Raw genomic sequence first — 19,537 nt, forward strand, 5'->3', positions numbered from 1 at the left:
AAAAAATTCTTGAAAATGCCTTTTTTTCGACCTCCTAACTGTATATAAACCCTTAAAACAACATGGATACGGATATTGAATATGTTCTTTCCTCCAACATATTATTGAATTTTTAAAAGTAAATTAAAACATAATTAAAAAAACTGCTCTGAGACATAATATGTTCGAGAATAATATAAATATTATACACTATATCGTTGGCATCTTCTGTAATATTTGGAAAAATGCAAAGAGTAGAGTTTATTATAATCTCGGAATATCGGTCACCTCAGACGCTTTACACATTAAAATTACGTTCAGGGATTGGTATTATGCCTCGTTAGAAATAAGATACTTGAAAGAGGGCCCTAACATTTTGGATAATCGAAATTACTTTACTAAAATATCCAAAACATTTCTAAACGCGCCTTGCATATATCGCACCCAAGACGAGATGCTTCAGATATAGTCTTTCTTTCATTTAAATTTTTAATTCAAAACTTGCTAATCAGTTTTATAAGATTTATGGATCCACGCGTAGGCCAACATATCACATGGAGGAAATAACACTTTGTGAAACTGATAACTTAACTGTTAAAGGAACATCGGTTTGATCTCAGTCTCCAAATAGAACAAATCGGTAATTTTTCGGCAGAAAATATTAATCTTCGAATATTTCATATAAACGATACACAGTTCGGATTTCGGTGAAAATAATTATATAAAAGTATAGGAGGTGCGTTCAAAAAATATCGGGAATATTAAAATTAATAATTGTAATTTTTTTTTATAATAATTTTTCATTATGTTAAGATAAGCCCCTGAAGATTGAAAAATTTCCAGCCGTATTCATTGGTTACTTTGTCTGTAGCAGCCGGTTGGGTTAGACGTGATTTTAACAGATTGTCAATTTTCGTTTATTAAAAGCACAGGCCTCAGCCTCCATATACGCCACACAAGACTCCGTGTGATCTTTTTATATTTTCAAAAACAAAAGAGAATCTTTAAGTGCTGTCGAAAGAGCTGAAAGAGCCTATCCCAAAAATCTAGTTTGAGAAGTGTTTTGAAGATTGTAAGAAGCGATGGCTTAAGTTCTAATATTGAATGGCGACTATTTTGACGACGATAACATTAATTATATTTTTTTTTTCAAAAATTAAAATTCCCGTTATTTTTTGAACACACATCGTACAACAAATATTTTGTAGGGACTTTGGTTAATATGCCTATTTAACAGATTGTCTATTAAATATCTATATATTGACAATTCAACTTGGCAACCTAATTGATTTTAGCACTTTAAATGTTCAATAAGTGAAAAGACTGTCCACATATAATTTTTTATAATTAACTATTAATTAATTAGACATTATTCTATGCGAATTTTTGTCAGCTTTTCCAAGCGATTGCAAAATAATTACTTCAAAACTATTATTTCAAAAAAATTTAAGCAATTTGTTGCTATCCAAATAACAACAAAATCTACAAGGCCACATTTTTAATTTGTATGTACGTTTTAGCGCTTTAAAGTCAGTTGATGACGACTTAAGCTAAAGCAATTGCATTTAACACACACACACACATACATCCACCGATATCACACTATTAACACATTGACCTAGAAAAATTTAAACGAGTATAACTCGGCTTGCTTGCACTCCGAAATTCCGAATTCAATGCAAATGCAAATACTCGTGGCAACGAACGAGCTTTTATTTAGTTTAAATGCCAAGCACACCTACATATATGAAAGCACACAAGTCGTGACGTCACCATTGGCATTCATTCACAGGATACATATGTATGTATGTTGGCAGTGCGACGCAGCAGCAGCATTGAAGACAATAGCAGCAATAGCTTTTGTATGTATATGTATATGTGTGCTTCGACAACGCAGACTAACACATCAATGAAAATTTGTATGCAGCGCAGGCTACAGCCAACCGAAGGACCTTCCACAAGCGCAGCACTAGAGAATTCATTGAGGAAATCAACACGGGCAGCGACTAGCAACAGCATATAGTCACGCCGCAGCTGCGCAGGACCATTAGTGAAAGCGACAGCGACGCCAGCGTTTGTAGAGCCTTGCTTGCCACACACACACACACATTTATACTCTTTTATATGTACATTTGAACAGTAAGCGCCACGGTTAGCAGCGTTGACGCGTTCGTCAGCCGTTTATATCCCATACAGATTTTTCTTCTCGTTACCAGCTTTTTTTCAGCTTGTGGCTGGTTATGGTAGAAGTGAAGTTTGCGTTGCAGCACATTTCTGAATTCAGTTGAATAGTCGTCCTCAAGCTAAACAGTCGAAATTCGCTCCTCGTAGCGCCAATGCTTACGGTCTTTGAAGCCAGTGTCAATGGTTATATATCACCGTTTGAATAACGGTGAAAGTTTTAAGAAAAGCGTGGAAAAATCTAAATCTTGTGTGTTGAAGTTGTGAAAAATTCAGGTGCAACTTGAAAAATTTGCTTTAAAACATGCTTGAATTTCCGCGTATGCTATAAGCTTCGTATGTAGCTAGAAAGATTTGTTTATGTTTACACGCCCACGCAGTATTCTTCAAGTTGTTGTGCACGTGCAACATCTCAAAAGCTGAATTATTTGCGAAATGTGTGTTTGAAGTGTTGCAGTGAATACAAGAAAAAAATTAAAAATTTGAATTTTTTGCATATTTTTTTAACAGTTTTAAATTAAAGAAAATAGTATTTTTAAAGACATGTGTCTGTTAAATTAGGGAACCAACACATAATTATATATAGAGATTCTATGTATGTGTTTGAAAAAAAAATTATGTGATGCTTAAATAAATATATATAATATACAAAGTGCCACTTACTTTGAGCAGCAAATCCATTGCGTGTTGGCCTTCAAAGTCAATGAAAAATGTGTTGACTGCGTAAATGGAAGTTTCCTCAGTGGAATTAAGGTATATTAGCACAGCATTTTCATTTTATTTTAATTTATTAAATTCACTTCACTTGATTTTATTATTTTTTTAATTTAATTTCATTTAATTTTGAAGCTGTAATGAAAAAGAGAAAAATAAAATAAATATGAATACATTTATTAAATAATATAATATAATAAAAATGTATAAGTAATTAATATCTATTTCATAATAAATTTGAAACAAGTGCACATGCACTAATGATAAATTGTGGTAAAGGAAGGACTCCTGAATAAAATCATGAGTTTTCTTCACTACTTTTTATGCAATTATACTTTTTGTAATTAAATTCTTATTTTCACTATAATTTTCTAATTTTCGTTTTCATTATTTTTTTATCTATTCATTTCGTGTGCTTATTTAGAGTAAGCCAAACAAATGCTCCAAATTAAGAAATTATCAAAGACCAATTATTATTTTTAATTTATTTTAAAATATTAAATTTTTTTTAAATTATTTTATAGTAAAAAAAATTGTAAACATGTTTTATTTTTTTAATTTATTTGAGAATAATATTTTTTATCGAACTTAAATTCCACATATTTTAAGAAAGTGTTCTTTTTAATGATAGATATATTTAATTTTTATTATTTGGATGATTTATTTTAAAATTCCTTATTTTAATGTTTGTTTTTTTGTTATTGTATAAACTTTCTTAAATTTACATTTTTCATTCATTCAGAAATTTTTAATATTTTTACTAAAAAAAATTATTTTTGTGTTTTTTTAATACAATTCAACAGTTACAGTTCAAGATTTATATAATAGTAAATTTAGTTTTTACTCTATAAAGATTGTACTAAGTCAAATATTATTTTTAAATTATTTTAATTTTCTCAATTGGTTTATGCTTAAAATTATTTAAATAAATAAAAAAAATTTAAAAAAATATTTTTTTTTTTATATTTTACTTTAACTGCAATTATTACAATACTTTATTATGTTTCATAAATTTTTTTTTTTTTTAAGTTATGAATCATATGTATTTAATCAAACTAGGCCTGGTCATAGAATTGTATATAAATTTAATTTAAAAATTAAATATATATAAAAAAATATATTGAAAGTAAATTATGAATTTATAAATAATATTTATATATATTTCCAATGCTACCACAAAAATTTGGAAAAAATCTCAAAGCATCAGACTAAAAGCAAGTATGCTAATTCTAAAAACCAAATTATTATTATTTTTAGTGGAAATAAGAAAGCGTCCGAAACTTATTTTCATCAAAGAACTACATACATATACCATACCATATAATTCCGAAACAAAATTACGACAATTTTTTATTCTTTTTATATTATCCTTCAACAAAAAATTAAAAATAAATTTGAAAAAAAATATAAAAAAATAAAAACAAATATTGAAATAAACTCTTGTGAAGAATAAGATTCGCTTAAAATATGATGTTATCAAAATATTGGGTTTAAGAACAAAATTTAGAAAATTTGTGTAATAAAAAGCATAATTCTTTCTACAAACAAATTATTATTTTTATTGTATTAAAGGAAATCAATGAAAAAACTCACTGAATTAAAAAAAAAAAAAATAATTTATTTTTACAAAAATATAATTTTTTAAACCTCAATTATTTTTGTTATTTATTTCAAGAAAAAGGTTTAAAAAATTTTATTAAATTTATTATTTTGTTAAATTCTTATGAAAACCTCTAGCGAAATATACTTATATTCAATCAACACAAATATCTAATCAAAATAAAGGCATTTCCAACGCAGAAATGTTTCATTTTCTCCTCCTCAATCTTAAATTCCTTTAAATTATAAACACTTCAACACAACAAAAACTCCTTTACTTATGACGTCACAGTTGGCAATGTACCAACACACAGTACATACATACATATAGATAACAGTGAGTACAAGCGCAAGCACACATACATACATACAAGCTTTTCAGAACATGAAACATATACAGGCAATTTAATTTAAAATGTTATATATATATATATATATATATATGTATATATACATAGCAAAATCACATGTATGTATGTATATATAAACATTGTAATGTAAAACTCAAGCTGCTGCTGCATTCCTCGACAAATTTTATATCAATATTTTGGTTATTATCCACCCACTCTTTCTTCATCTACAGCTTTTTTAATAACCCCGACACTCTTAAAACATTGAATGCCAAAGCGCGCCAACATTTGCGTAAGGGCTGCGCAAGGGCACAGCACAGCAGAATCCACCAAACACTAACCAACCGCAGCCTCAACTGCCGCTCCTTTCCACCCAACGATCATATTGATTTTATTACACAAACAACTACAATACAGGCTACATGAATAAAACGCAGCGTCTCGTCATACAAATCAAACTGTCTCACAGCGAAATGTGTAGGACACACCTGACGTATGAGTGATATTTATTTATTTGCTCTGCCAGCGAGTGTGTGTGTGCTCAATATTAAAAAAGTTGCGCATACGCAATGGTGTACCAACGCTTCAAGTGGTGAACCGTGACGTATAAGTGATATTTTTATCATACTGCATCAAAGCGCCATTTTCAATAATCCTTTCTTTTTGAGAGTTTACTAAAATTAACTTCACTAAAATAGTAGAAGATGCTGAAAATAGATCTTTTGTACGTAATTCCTCTTTGTAATATGTACGTAAATGCAAGCCATCAGCTGCTAAGCGTATACGTGACGAACGTATTTCAAACACACTCTGCCTTCAAGCAGCACGTAAGCTTTTGTCGTCATAGCTTTTATAGGCCAAACTTCGACATTTGCTACATATAAACACACAATTATTTCGTTTATTTTTGTATTTATTATGTTATATGAGCGCTCTGTGGAATGCAAGCGAAATTTTATTTTTACTTTGAATTCAATTGTAATTACTTTGTTTAAAATTAATAAAAAAACAATATTTTAAGAATATTGAAACAATAATATTTAAGTGAAAAAACGAAATGAAATAATTTAAGGCAGTAGTCTGCTTTAGAAGCCGAAAAAAAGCGTTTTTTTAGCTATTTATATTTGAAAGGGAAGGAAATGATTGCGGTAAACGGAATTTTAAGACGATAGTGTACTATATTTAAGGCTTAAAAAACAATATTTATTATTAAAAAATATTGATATTTTTTTAAAGTTGTAAGTATTTTTCTGGAGCGCCTGGAGTCTGCACTTGTAAATCGGTGCCGGTGCGATGCATCTGAAACAGTCGAACCAATTTTTTTTAATTTTTAAATGTTTCTTTTCTTTATGAACTACAAAACTACCGGAGAAGTTATAAAATTCCAAATTTTTTCGAAATTTGAAAAAAAAATCACTTTTTTAAGAAAAAAATTAACTTTAAGTTGTACAACAAGTAGTTTAAATAATACATTTGTCCAACTTCAACTACTTTTGTCTAGTTTAAATAGAAGATAATTTAATACTGAAGCTAGATCACTTTGATCGGATTCTAACAATTGTGAAAATGAAAACTCGAGAAAACGCGCTTTAAAGTTCTGCCTGAGCATTCGCACCTGCTCGACGCTCGGCTACGAAAACTGCTCTAGCATCGAAAGTATGTCGAATTGGCCTCCGGAATTTTAAAGACATATGCTTGGATAGTTTTGGAAGAGATTTAAAACAAAACAAAAAAATCGATTTTTTGAAGCCTGTAAAGCAGACTACTGCCTTAATAATATAATAGAAACCTATTTATAAAAATAATAATAATAACTATATTTATCTTTGCAATTTGGAAGATTGGTGGTAAACGGTTGGACAATCAACCCTTAGAAATTTTGAAAAATATATTTATTTTTTTAGAATTCGAGTATAAATATGTTAACAATATATTGTTAAAAGGAAAAATCGAAATATTGAATCCAAATGGAGCTATTCCCAGAAGGGTCAGCGCCCTCATGCCGTCATAATATGTACACCGTATCAAAACTATGGACGGCATTATCTCGAAACTGTATTTTCAAAAATGTTTCGTGTTTTAAATTAAAAGGTTTTTGACCGATTAGGCTGAAATTTGCAGAAGTTTCTCTTTATAGTAGTATCAGAAAGATGATTTAAGGATATCAAGTTTATAAATAATTTTGGGGACAAAACGGTTGAAAAATAGTCGAGCCTATGTATATTTCATTAAACTGTCAATATATTCAAATTTTATTTTTTTAAATATTTTTACATATATCTAATTGAAAAAGAAACACTATTTTCTTAAACTATAAAAACGATAATATTTATAGCCTCAGCTGATGAAATATTTTGCAATGCAGCCATTTAGAAAAAAAAATAAACAAATCATATTATTTTATACCGAATGAATTAATAAATGATCAAATTATTTTATCACCTTGAAAAAAAAATTAGAATTTACCGATTTTTTCGTTCTAAAGGTATCTTAACCCTTTAGGGGTTAGGTGGGTTTCAATATTTGAAAGAAAGAAATCTTATTAAATAGTGTAATATATTTAAAATATTTCCAAAAATATCAAATCAGTCCGAGTAATATTCAAAGAGGAAGTTACGCCCATCAGGCCACGTCAGTATGAATGTAAAACTTTAAACGCATTTATCTCAAACTCAATTTTTCAAGTCGGTGGATAAAAGTTATGAAGCGATTTTGTTCAAATTTCGCACACATCTTTAGAATAACAGTATCTAGGTTATGAACGAAGGATTTATTTCGAGCCAATATTTGCTGAAAATTTGACTAAAATAATGAGTTTTTTTTTAATTCTGTCAAAAATTTTAATTGTAATTTTTTCTTCCTTCCTTCGTTCATTAACTAGATTTATCCATTTACAATCGAAATATTTTTGGTTTATTGATTTTAGATGAACCAATCATGAGTTATGATGTCCACGGCAAGACCTTTTTTTGGACACGCCAACGGTCGAGTTTTCGGAATTTTTAAATAAAAATATCACAAAATTCTGTTTAAATATGTATCTTTGATACGCTGAATTGTTCAAATGAAATATATGATTATATATAGTATATTAAAAAATTCTAAAAATACCCTTGTTTTTAGCCACTGAAACCCACCTAACCCGTTAACATTCACTCCTTCAAAGTTACCGGTGCGTATGAGTAACATTTAATACAATAGAATACAGAAAACAAATAATTTTCGATATTTACTTTATTTGATTTCGATTAAATTGATGTTATTCGGTATTATTATTATTTTTTATGATTTTAAATATATAAAATTTATAATGACCATTTTTATCATTATTTTAATAAACAAAATTAGTTAATATTGAGTATTTCATTCTCAATCTCTCATTTTATACTAAATTTAATTTTCCATTTCCTTCCTTAAATTTATATTTCCCAAAACATTCCTTACTTTCATTTCCGAGTGTATCCAGCCCTTTTGGGCTCGTTTGTTTGCCTGCTTTTTATTTCTTTCATCATAGAAGCAACTACTCCCCTCCTCAACGATAGAGCTTCGGAGGCCATTTACCCTGCTGACGTCATTAAAAGGCATGCGAAATGCATATATGTATATAAAGCATTTTACAACAACACACCCATATGCTTTGCCTTGTTATTGTTGTTAGGCTGCCATTTTGCCAAAAATCAAGTGAAAGTATATTCCTGCCCACTTTTGTACAATTTTGGCTACCTCCATCATTTGACTGTTCGGCTGAAGCACTTCTACAACTAGTTGTTGTTGTTGCTTTTAGATTTATCGAATTCTGTTGCTGCAGCTGTCGTTCTTCTACGTTGTTTTTGTATTATACAAAATTTTACCCAGTAACCTAGTGAGTGGCAAACACAGCAGTTATTCCTTTCGTGAGACGAACTCAGCAAAATCAAAGCTTTCGCTTTCACTTTCGTACACCACGCTCATAAGCGCTCTCTGCTCTACTCTCATCTTTGATTCGTCATTATTTGTTTGGCTAGTTGTTGTTGGTAGGGTGCTTTTATTTGGCTTGTATTTTGTTGTTTTGTTTTTTACTGGTTTTTGTTTTTGCTCCCGCCAAATTTCATTTCAATTCTGTATTTTTTATTTTTATTTCAATTTATTTTCGTCACATTTTGCATTTGCATCGGCTACCCACGTTCGTCTCGCGTCCTAGTGTCCTAGTTTGGCAGACACTCGATTCGTGTGAATAAAATGGATATGCATACATACAACAACACACTCTTTGCTGATATATTTAATTTATTATTAAAGTTAAAATATATTTTTTAGTATTTTTTTTTTTGAAAAATTAAATAGAATAAAAAAATAATTGGTTCGCATTTTTTTAATGATATGACCGTGAATGCGAAAAAATTCTGAAGATATCCCTTATATCACTACTTAACCGAAATTCAGTCTATTTTAAATTTAAATGATTTATCGGGTTTGGATTGAAAGTTCTGAGATCCAAAGACATTCTCTTAGAGATAAATATGGAAATAAATTTGTAAATAAAATAAATTAACATTTGTTGTTGGAGAAAACATTCCTCAATTAATTTTGGATAATACTGCCAATTTGACAATCTTTGTCCGATGAAAATCCGAGTTAGTTCCGCTTTCGTCGAACGACCTGTCGTGGGAGCAACATAAATAACAGTTATCTCCATTCTGTTCCCTTTATAATTTCCTTATTCTGGTGAACGCAATGCGGTAATCATTAGAAGTGGATACCACCACTGGAGCTGGGTGCGATTGGCATTCAGATCAATATTAAATTTTCGAATATTTGACCTCTGACATGCGACAAAAAAAAAAACAAAATACTGAGAGTAATCTTTTCATGAATAAGCTTTTCTTGAAATTATAAATTAGATCAGACAAAGTATCAGTTTACTGTTCATCTTACTTCCACTTTTAAAGTGAAGACAACCGCTCCATCTATCGTCACGTTTTGATGGCTCGATATAGATGTTTAGATCAAAATTTCTGTTATTGTCTGAGAAAATTAAGACAATTAAAAACAAACGCCTGAAAATACGAAGTATCCATACAAAAATGATTTTCGTTCCAAATTTGGCGACCCAATATTTGTACCGAGTTGTCAAACCCATGACTGGGTTCAGAAAGATTCATAGCATTCGCCTATATTGTCACACTTTATTTTTTTAGTTAGAGTATGAGCGAATGTCATTCTTCGACTATTCAATCCCTTCCTTACTGTTTATTAACGATTAAGCTCATTAGGAATTGGTTAACTAAAACATTAATTTTAACAAATTTTCAAATCAATTAATATTCCACTCTGCTTCCGCCGTTTTCCAATAGATGTCTTTAGGGTCAAGCACTGGTCTTGGACATTTGTGTCAACATAAACCCAACAAAGTATTTGTAGAAATCTATTTGCATCCCAAATTATTCTCAACTGAAAATGTCACTTTTTGAGTCGAATTTTCGACATTTGCGGTAATCTAGTGTCTAGTGTCGATTAAATCGATTAAATCGTTTTATATCTTTATATTGCGGGAAATTTTGCTTTTCTTTTTTAATTCCAAGAAAAGTGCGGATGAGGCTCATCAAATGCTTTCGGATACGTACGGTGAGGCTGTCCTAAGTGAAAAAAGCCTTACATTCACAAAAAAACGGCGGAAGCAAAGTTGTAGACCTAATATACTATCGAACAAAGAATTGTCAAGTAGTTGTCGAGATACCTAAACTATTTTTAATATACTCAACATTTTAGGTTTCTTCAAAATGCTCTAAAATATGTATGTAAGAAGATATTTGCTGTTGCATGAAATTATCACCTGTGCGGGGGATCTAGCACTGCATAAGTGAGTATTGCAAGCGGCATCGGATACCGACCTCTTCGACTGTGACGTATGACAAACGAAGGACGAAAGTAAATGGCATTGACTATACATCACTTAATAATCGTTACCCCAACACCCGTGCCGCAGCGCTTCAACCCCTCATGTTAGCGCTAGCGAATTTTTCAATGAACTGTAGTCATCAGTGTTGTTGCAACGCAGTTATATAAGAATATATGTACTTCTATCTATATATGTACACATATAAATGTATGTATTAGTGCATCAATGACTTTTATTATACAGACATATGTACATATACATGGCCTTCTCCGCTCCCTTTACTTCAGCATATACACACATATAAGAGCAACGGTTAACTGCTGCATATATGTACATTTACAGTTACCGCCATCCTTTCGTGACGCTTCAACTGCCCTTAGTGCATCTACATTATCGGTATACATATATCTTAGTTATATATACCTCTACGTGTATGCATCTATATGCGCACGAATTATAGAGGACATGAGTGACGTACGAAATGTTTTCAAGTAAATGTGTACGTACGAGTATATAGGTATATACAAATATACATGCTGAAATCTACGTGCAAAATTCCTATCAATAAAAGATATTTGTATTTTATCTATGGAAGGAATATCTCAATTTTACCTAAACTAATTTCACCCAAAAAATTTAAGTCATCGTTTAATCAGAAATATAAATTAACCAAATTAAATTAACAATTAAAAAAATGTTTTTCCCATACCGGGAATCGAACCCGGGCCTCCCGGGTGAGAGCCGGGTATCCTAACCACTAGACAATATGGGACACTTGGCTTTGCTTTAGGAAAACTCTAGCAATAAGCAAGCGAGAGGAATGTTTTAAAGAACTATTTTAGGTTATTATATTTAGAAATATGAATATATAAGAAATGCGTGTGTTAATATTTAAACTTAATTAGAAATGTGTTGAGATGTTGAGATATACACGATAGTCAAAAATTTAAGTGCATTAATATATTTTCACGGAAAATTTCTTCAGAAAATGTATTTAAATTAATATAATGCAGCCTGAACTGAAATAAATAAATGAGCATAGGAATACGCGCGTCAGAAAAGAAATTTTCATATATGTATCAAAAGCATTTAATAAGAGGGATAAATATTTTGGAAAATTTTGGAAATATTTTTTAGTTATTAAAATTATATTGAATAAATTAATTAAAAATTAATAATAAAAATTAAATAATAAAAATTAATTAATTAATTACGAATACTATAATATCTTCTAGGAATAATATGATTGGCATGAGCGAGTCATAAATGACCAATTCTACTGAAGATATTTCAAAACAATGCAAAAGTTTCGCATGTACTTTTCATATGATACAAATATAATTACATATAGGTAATTTAATGAATAAATGTGAATTTAATCTTATAAAAAAAATATTAAGCAAAAACATTTTAATTAGAATTATTAACTTCTTAAAATTAGAATTTTATTACTAAATTTTCACATCAAATAACACAATATTGGTATCAAACAGAAGACATTTGAGAAAATTTAAGGCTTAAAAGTTCAATGTTTTTTTTTTTTATTTTGGATGAATCAATAATGAATTGTTCTATGTGACGTTACGGGAGATGCGGTGCCAACGGCTGAGTTTTCGGAATTTTTACACTCTCGCAAGAAAAGATACTAAAGAGAGTATTATAGTTTTGTTCACATAAAGGTTCTTTGTGTCATCCATAAATAAAAGAGTTAGATATAGGGTTATTTATATCAAAATGATCAGGGTGACGAGTAGAGTTGAAATCCGGCTGTCTGTCCGTCCGTTTGTCTGCCCGTCTGTCCGTGTAAGCGATAACTTTTTTTTTGGGAAGTGGGCGTGGCCCCACCCCAAATAGATTTTTCGTATATATCTCGCAAACCAATTAAGCTATACAAACCAAACTTTCTGCAGTCGGTTCCCTTACGTACCCCACCATACACCACGCAAATAGTTGAAATCGGATAATAACCAGGCCCACCTCCCATGCAAAGGTTAGGTTGAAAATTACTAAAAGTGCGTTAACTCGCTAATGAAAAACGCCAGAAACACTAAATTTTACAGAAGAAATATCAGAAAGAAGCTGCACTCTTTTTTACAAAATGGAAAATGGGCGTGGCGTCGCCCACTTATGGGTCAAAAACCATATCTCAGGAACTACTCGACCGATTTCAATGAAGGTCGGTATATAATATTTTCGTGACACCATGACACACGTGTGGAAAATGGATGAAATTTGATCACACCAACGACAACTTCCCATATAACTCTATTTTGAGTTCCATTTTATTCCTTCACTTTATAATATATAGATAAGGAACTAATGAAGATAGCGAAATGAATCTTTGCGCAAATATTGGACTTTATGCCGAATATATGGGTCGCTTTGTGTTGTCTTTATAAAATTACATCAATAAATTGCGAGAGTGTAAAATGTTCGGTTGCACCCGAACTTAGCCTTTCCTTATATGTTTTCTCTAATTTGTATTTGTGATTTTAATATAATATATATTTTTTGTTTACTTTATGAGGCAACGTTTTATAATGCATTTTGGAAACATTTAGTGTACATTTTTCCTCAGTAATCCTATGCAGTATCTCGTGTAGCATGAATTAGTTGGAAAATCAGGAAAATCATAGCAAAACATACTTTCAATTCAGGTTACAGCAAATTTAAAATATTTCATATTAATTTTTAATGGTACCGATTTTGCTAAATTATCAGAATTGCTTAATCAGATCGAAGAAATTGAAATATTTACAAAATAGTACCTCCTTATCAAAACAACATGAATACGAATATTACATACGAGTACATGAAATAAATAAATTATTAAACAAAAATATATTAATTAGAAAAATCAACTTCTTAAAACATTAATGTAATTTATTAATTATAAATTTCACATCAATTAAGGGGTTAGGTGGGTTTTAGAGGCTATAAACAAGGTTATTTTTACATTTTTAATTCTTAATATATACACTCTTATATATTTTAATTAAACAATTCAGCGTATCAAAGATACATATTTAAACAGTATTTTGTGAAATTTTTATTTAAAAATTCTGAAAACTTAGCTTTTGACGTCATAACTCATTTTTGGTTCATTTAAAACCAATAAACCAAAAATATTTCGATAGTACACGGATAAATCTAGTTAATGAAAAATAATAATTATAAACCAAGAACTCACTTTTTTAGTCCAAAATTCGCCATATATTGGCTCGAAAAGAATAGTTACAATAAAAATAAAAAATTTATGCTTCGTTCATTAACTAGTTAATGTTATCCCAAAGATGTGTGCAAAATTTTAATAAAATCGGTTCATGACTTTTTTAGTTATCCTGTACACTGACTTGTAAAATTGCGTTTTGAGATAATATGCGTTTAAAGTTTTACATTCGTACTGACCTGTTGCGCGGAACTTCCAAAGGATATATCTCGTGAAATATTACACGGATTGATTTGATATTTTTGGATAATATTTTAAACGTATTTCAGATTCAAATTTTGAAACCCACCTAACCCCTTTACACAAATTGGTATCAAACAGAAGACATTTGAGAAAATTTACAGCTCATGTATTTGAGGATTGTTGTCTTATTATATAGTCATATATGTTGAAAATATACTCCTAAAATTTCAAATCGTAAAATTCTAAGAGATAGACGTCTTGGAAGTTCCGGCCATCAGGCCGCGTCAGTTTCAATTTAAAACTTTAAACGCGTTTATCTCAGAACTCTATTTTTCAAGTCGGCGAAGACGAATTCTCGAAAATTTATGAAGCGATTTTGTACACATCTTTGAAAGGAAGAATTTAGCTAATTTTTTTCGAGACGAAATTATTTCGAAAAAAATGTAGTTTATTAATAAGAGAAATGGAAAAATACGATATTGGGTTTGGTGATTGACTGAGATTTTTTTCATACTCTAAATTTATGAGCAACGAGATTCTAAAACTAAAAAAATTCCAAAATAATTGTCTCCGAAAGAAATTTAGGTAGCTCTGTGACGGAGAGTACTTTTAACTTTCGGAAAACTCAACTCATCAGATGTGTATGTAACAGTAAATATAAGTAATGTGTTTTCAATGCGTGCAGCAATTGCGTCAGTTCGATGCCATACAAGTGAGTCCCTTTGCGCGTCCTTTATATGCAATTTCTACATATAATACATACCTTGATGTATGAGTACATTAGTGCAATGAAGAAATGCAGGTTTTATTCAATGCATTTTTCTTCACACTCAGTAGAAATATCGTAATTAAAAACAAGTAAGGAAAGGCTAAGTTCGGGTGCAACCGAACATTTTATACTCTCGCAATTTATTGAAGAAATTTAACCAATACATATATGCGGAATAAAGCTCACCGTATTTTTGAAAAACCTATAATTAGGTATATGGGAGCTAGGAGAAGATACTTTTGAAAAACCTACAATGAGGTATATGGAAATGTTATGACCCGATTTTAATAATTTTTGGAACAGAGACACACAATTAGAAGAAAACAATTTCCTTTGAATTAAATTGAGATATCTGAGAGATTTACCCATATTTTCGATTAAAATTTAGCCTTAGGCGCTGAGTTCAACATGTTCGATATCTGGGGCCTTGAAAAGTTATGGTCCGTTTTCGACAATTTTTTCACAAGTGAAGCCAGAGATTATATGCACTAATTGTGAAAAGTTTTATTCCGTTATCTTCAATGGTTCCTTATGTTTACATTATAAAGTGAAGGAATCAGATGGAGTTCAAAATTAAGTTATAAGGAAAGTAGTAGTGGTTGTGAACCGATTTCGCCCATTTTTTGTCCGTGTTATCAGGGTATCAAGGAAATATTATATACCGAATTTCATTCGAATCGGTCCAGTAGTTCCTGAGATATGGTTTTTGACCAATAAGTGGGCTATGCCACGCCCATTTTCCATTTTGTAAAAAAATCTGAGTACAGCTCCCTTCTGCTATTTCTTCTGCAAAATTTAGTGTTTCTGACGTTTTTCGTTAGTTAGTTAACCCACTTTTAGTAATTTTCAACCTTACCTTTGTATGGGAGGTGGGCGTGGTTATTATCCGATTTCAACTATTTTCATGGTGTGTGGTGGGGTATGTAAGAGGCCCGATTGCAGAAAGTTTGGTTTATATAGCTTTATTAGTTTGCGAGTTAAATACAAATAACCGATTTGTGGGGGGGGGGGGGGCACGCCCACTTCCCCAAAAAAATTACATCCAAATATGCCCCCTCCTAGTGCTATCCTTTATTCCAAATTTTACTTCTATATCTTCATTTATGGCTTAGTTATGACACTTTATGTGTTTTTGGTTTTCGCCAGTTTGTGGGCGTGGCAATGGTCCGATTCTGCCCATTTTCGAACTTGACCTTCTTATGGTGCCAAGGAATATTTGTGCCAAGTTTCGTCAAGATATCTTAATTTTTACTCAAGTTACAGCTTGCCCAGACGGACAGACGGACAGACATCCGGATTTCAAATCTACTCGTCATCCTGATCACTTTGGTATGTATGACTCTATATCTAACTCTTTTAGTTTTAGGTGTTACAAACAACCGTTATGTGAACAAAACTATAATACTCTCTTTAGCAACTTTTGTAGCGAGAGTATAATAAGTATATTTATACATATATGCAGAGTAAGTAGCCAAATCGGTAGTGATAGTGGCCTTTTTGGTTGCTCATTTTGGTGTGGCTTGGGCACAACCACTCCTCACCACGTGACGAATAACAACAAAAACAATAAGTCAAGACAATAATTGCCGATATTTGGCAGGATATATTACATAAATGTAAAAAAGTAGTGCCAATGTGTGTATTTATGTTTACATATATATAAGTGTTTGTAGCGGTTCTTGTGTGTATGTGTGCCTATATGAGATTGGAAGCGACCCCTATTGCAATTGCACATTTTGGGTCGTATTACAATTGGCTTCTTTTGCGGCGACTGTCGCTTGACAACACACTTTTCACATTTACACAGTTGAATTGTTGGTAAAGGTTTGCTACTCTCCCTACACCCCACCTACGCTCTTTGACTTATATAACTGTTCAAAATAGTGGAATTAAAAAGTGTATATTATCCATATTCCGTATGGAAATAGTAGATATAAACACAACAATCGCTAGAATTTATGATCAGCATACAAAATATGTGAAACTTATTGGCAAACTCACGACTCGAGTTTAAGCTTTCGTGTTTATGAAAAACTAGAAAAATACTCTGAGTTCAATTTATCAAAAAAATTTTAATTTTTTTTTTTCAAAAGTTAAATTTTCACTCTAAAAAATGTGTTGTAGACGAGTTAAAGCGCAATTGCATAGTATTTGAAAAATCCGTGTTCTTAAATATTCTTTAATGTCAAACCATAAACTCGAGTTTCTTCGGCAATATAGAAACATTACAACTTGCATGTTTCCTAAAACAAAATTAATATTTACTATTCACAGTTAGTTCCTCCATTCCGTGGCGCTTACATAACAAACAGATAGACGCCCATCCACATATGCGAACCAATCAGCTGTGTATTGTCTGCTTCCGCTCGAAATGTGTCATTGGAAGCGAATTAGGCACGAATTCCTCTAATTTAATCGCCGCTCATATTCACCAGCGGCAGTGGTAGCGGTAGCGTTAACGCCGACGATTGTGTCATAGCGCACGCCACAACACAGCCATGGCTTCGGCGACCGATTTTAAATACCCTCGATAATTGTCATAGAGCCGTTTGAAGGCGAGCGGAACAGATTGTACCACTACTACTACTTAGGTGTTGTGGTTCACTATGCAAAATGAGGTGTCATGAGTTGGTTTTGGTGTACGCGCATATGCCCCATATGACGTTAATATGTTTTCTAAAACTCACTACATGAATTTTGTACGTTTTCATTTGTATTCTTAGAATGCAGAATACTGGAGAAACCTTTCCATGTTTGTGCGCTATTGTTTTAGAAAGAATGAGATCTATGAAACAGGTATAGTAAAGGTGCAAGGTAAACAGGGTGCTGTAACTCGTTCGATAGTTCGAAACAAAATGTATGTAGGTCTACCTTAAAGAGTAAAAATAAAGATCCATTCTCACTAGAGACTACATAGAGAAAACTTCAACATTTATTTGAAAATTTCAAGGGATCAGAGATACTATCTCTTAGAGCCAGTAACAGTAGTAAAGTTGCGGCGTTTCATTCTGGAAGATGAGACGTTTTTGTACTTTTCATTTGCCTAATATGCCTTCGCTAAGAATAGTTTAGAGGCTTTTGAAGAGTCTGAACGAAGAGTTTCAAAGTTTCTTTCTGTCCTTAGAGGTGCTTTTGAACTAACCTATATTGAGAAATTACAACTGGCGCTTATGTTTGGTAGAGCTTCTGCACTTCTTTTTTGGGCCTCCTGTTTCCAGAAATGAGATTTATCATAATATGTCGAGGAATATTTTTTGTCACCGAGAGCTGGAATCGAACCCCGTTAAGCTACGGCCTCCGATTTTGTATAAATATTAATATATTTAGGACCATATTGAGACTAAGAAATATTTCACGGAAGCCACCGGGCTATGACCATTTCTGAGCCCTGTATTATTATTTTAATTTTCATCTCTAGTTTGAAAATTCAAGGTCTCTAATATTACTGATTTCTTTGACATCGAAGTGAATTTCAAGGTTCTCATCAAAGGCTAGGTACCCTATTTTTATTTTCAAGCAGACCTCGAATTGACAGACTCTAACATTAGAATTTATTTGCAACATTGCCATTGTTAGGACTGTTCAACTGAACCCCAATTTGATATTTTTAGAGTTGAAATACCGTTTCATAGAAAAACGATCAAAGAAATCACAAGATGATGAGCACATGGGATTTCTTGAAAAACTATAGTTTATGTCGTAAGATCAACAAATAAGCCAACATTTCTTCATTTCTTAGATTAAAATGATATTAGTGAAAGCCTTCTCAGTCCTTTTAGTTTCTTATAAATACGTGAAAACATTTTAAACACCCTGTAAACACTGAGGTGTCACACACGAACTCAACCCCCTTGAAGCACACTTATTGGCTGAATATTGGTAACAACTTTGGTAATTCAGCACTCGTAATAAGTATCGGCTAATGTTATTACAACAACAATAGCGAAATAAGTACATTTGTACGTAGTATGATTTGGTTTTGGTTTGCGACGAGCGACGAGCGGCGTCGGGCGTTATGTCAATTTGAGCGATGGTCTTCTTTTGTCAAAGCAGCTTTAAAGTATTTTAAAATAAACGCCAACAAAGCGAAGAAGCAACAACAACGGCGCAAACACACCGACAGAGGGTGTAAAAATACAAAAACATAAAAAAACAAAAAACAAAAGGAAACAAAACGTGTAACCAAATGCAATAAACGCAGCACGCCATCTCCAAGGTGGTAGCATGTGGCATATGAGTAGGTGCGTGTGTATGCGTGCATGCACATGGAGGGTAGGGCAAGGTACACCTATGAGGGTGTATTGGCATGCAAGTGTGCACCTTTGGACTCTAAGTGACTGCCTTGCACCTGTACAACTTTCTTGTCTTCTTTTTCCCCATACTTGTTTTTTATACCCGAGCACAATGTGGTGCAATAAGGTACAGAACCTTTTTTGACTTTAATATAATATTATTAGGTCTACAACTTCCGCCGTTTCTTTATAAATTTAAGGCTTTTTTCACTTAGGACAGCCTCACCGTACGTATTGGAAAGCATTCGATGAGCCTCAGCCGCACTTTTATTGGAATTAAAAAAGAAAAGCAAAATTTCACGCAAATGTCGAGAATTCGGCTCAAAAAAGTGACATTTTCAGTTGAGAATAAGTTTGGGATGC

The 19,537-nt window shown here is 31.7% G+C and overlaps 1 non-coding gene across 1 annotated transcript; it reads right to left on the reverse strand.

Annotated features, from left to right (window-relative positions):
- Positions 1-11,401: 11,401 nt before the first annotated feature.
- Positions 11,402-11,473, reverse strand: Trnae-cuc (transfer RNA glutamic acid (anticodon CUC)). Its single transcript has one exon. It is a non-coding gene; the product is annotated as a tRNA-Glu (tRNA).
- Between the last annotated feature and the right edge of the window lie 8,064 nt (positions 11,474-19,537).

This window comes from Zeugodacus cucurbitae, chromosome 5 (genome assembly GCF_028554725.1).
Source record: "Zeugodacus cucurbitae isolate PBARC_wt_2022May chromosome 5, idZeuCucr1.2, whole genome shotgun sequence".
NCBI classification, from domain to species: Eukaryota; Metazoa; Arthropoda; class Insecta; order Diptera; family Tephritidae; genus Zeugodacus; species Zeugodacus cucurbitae.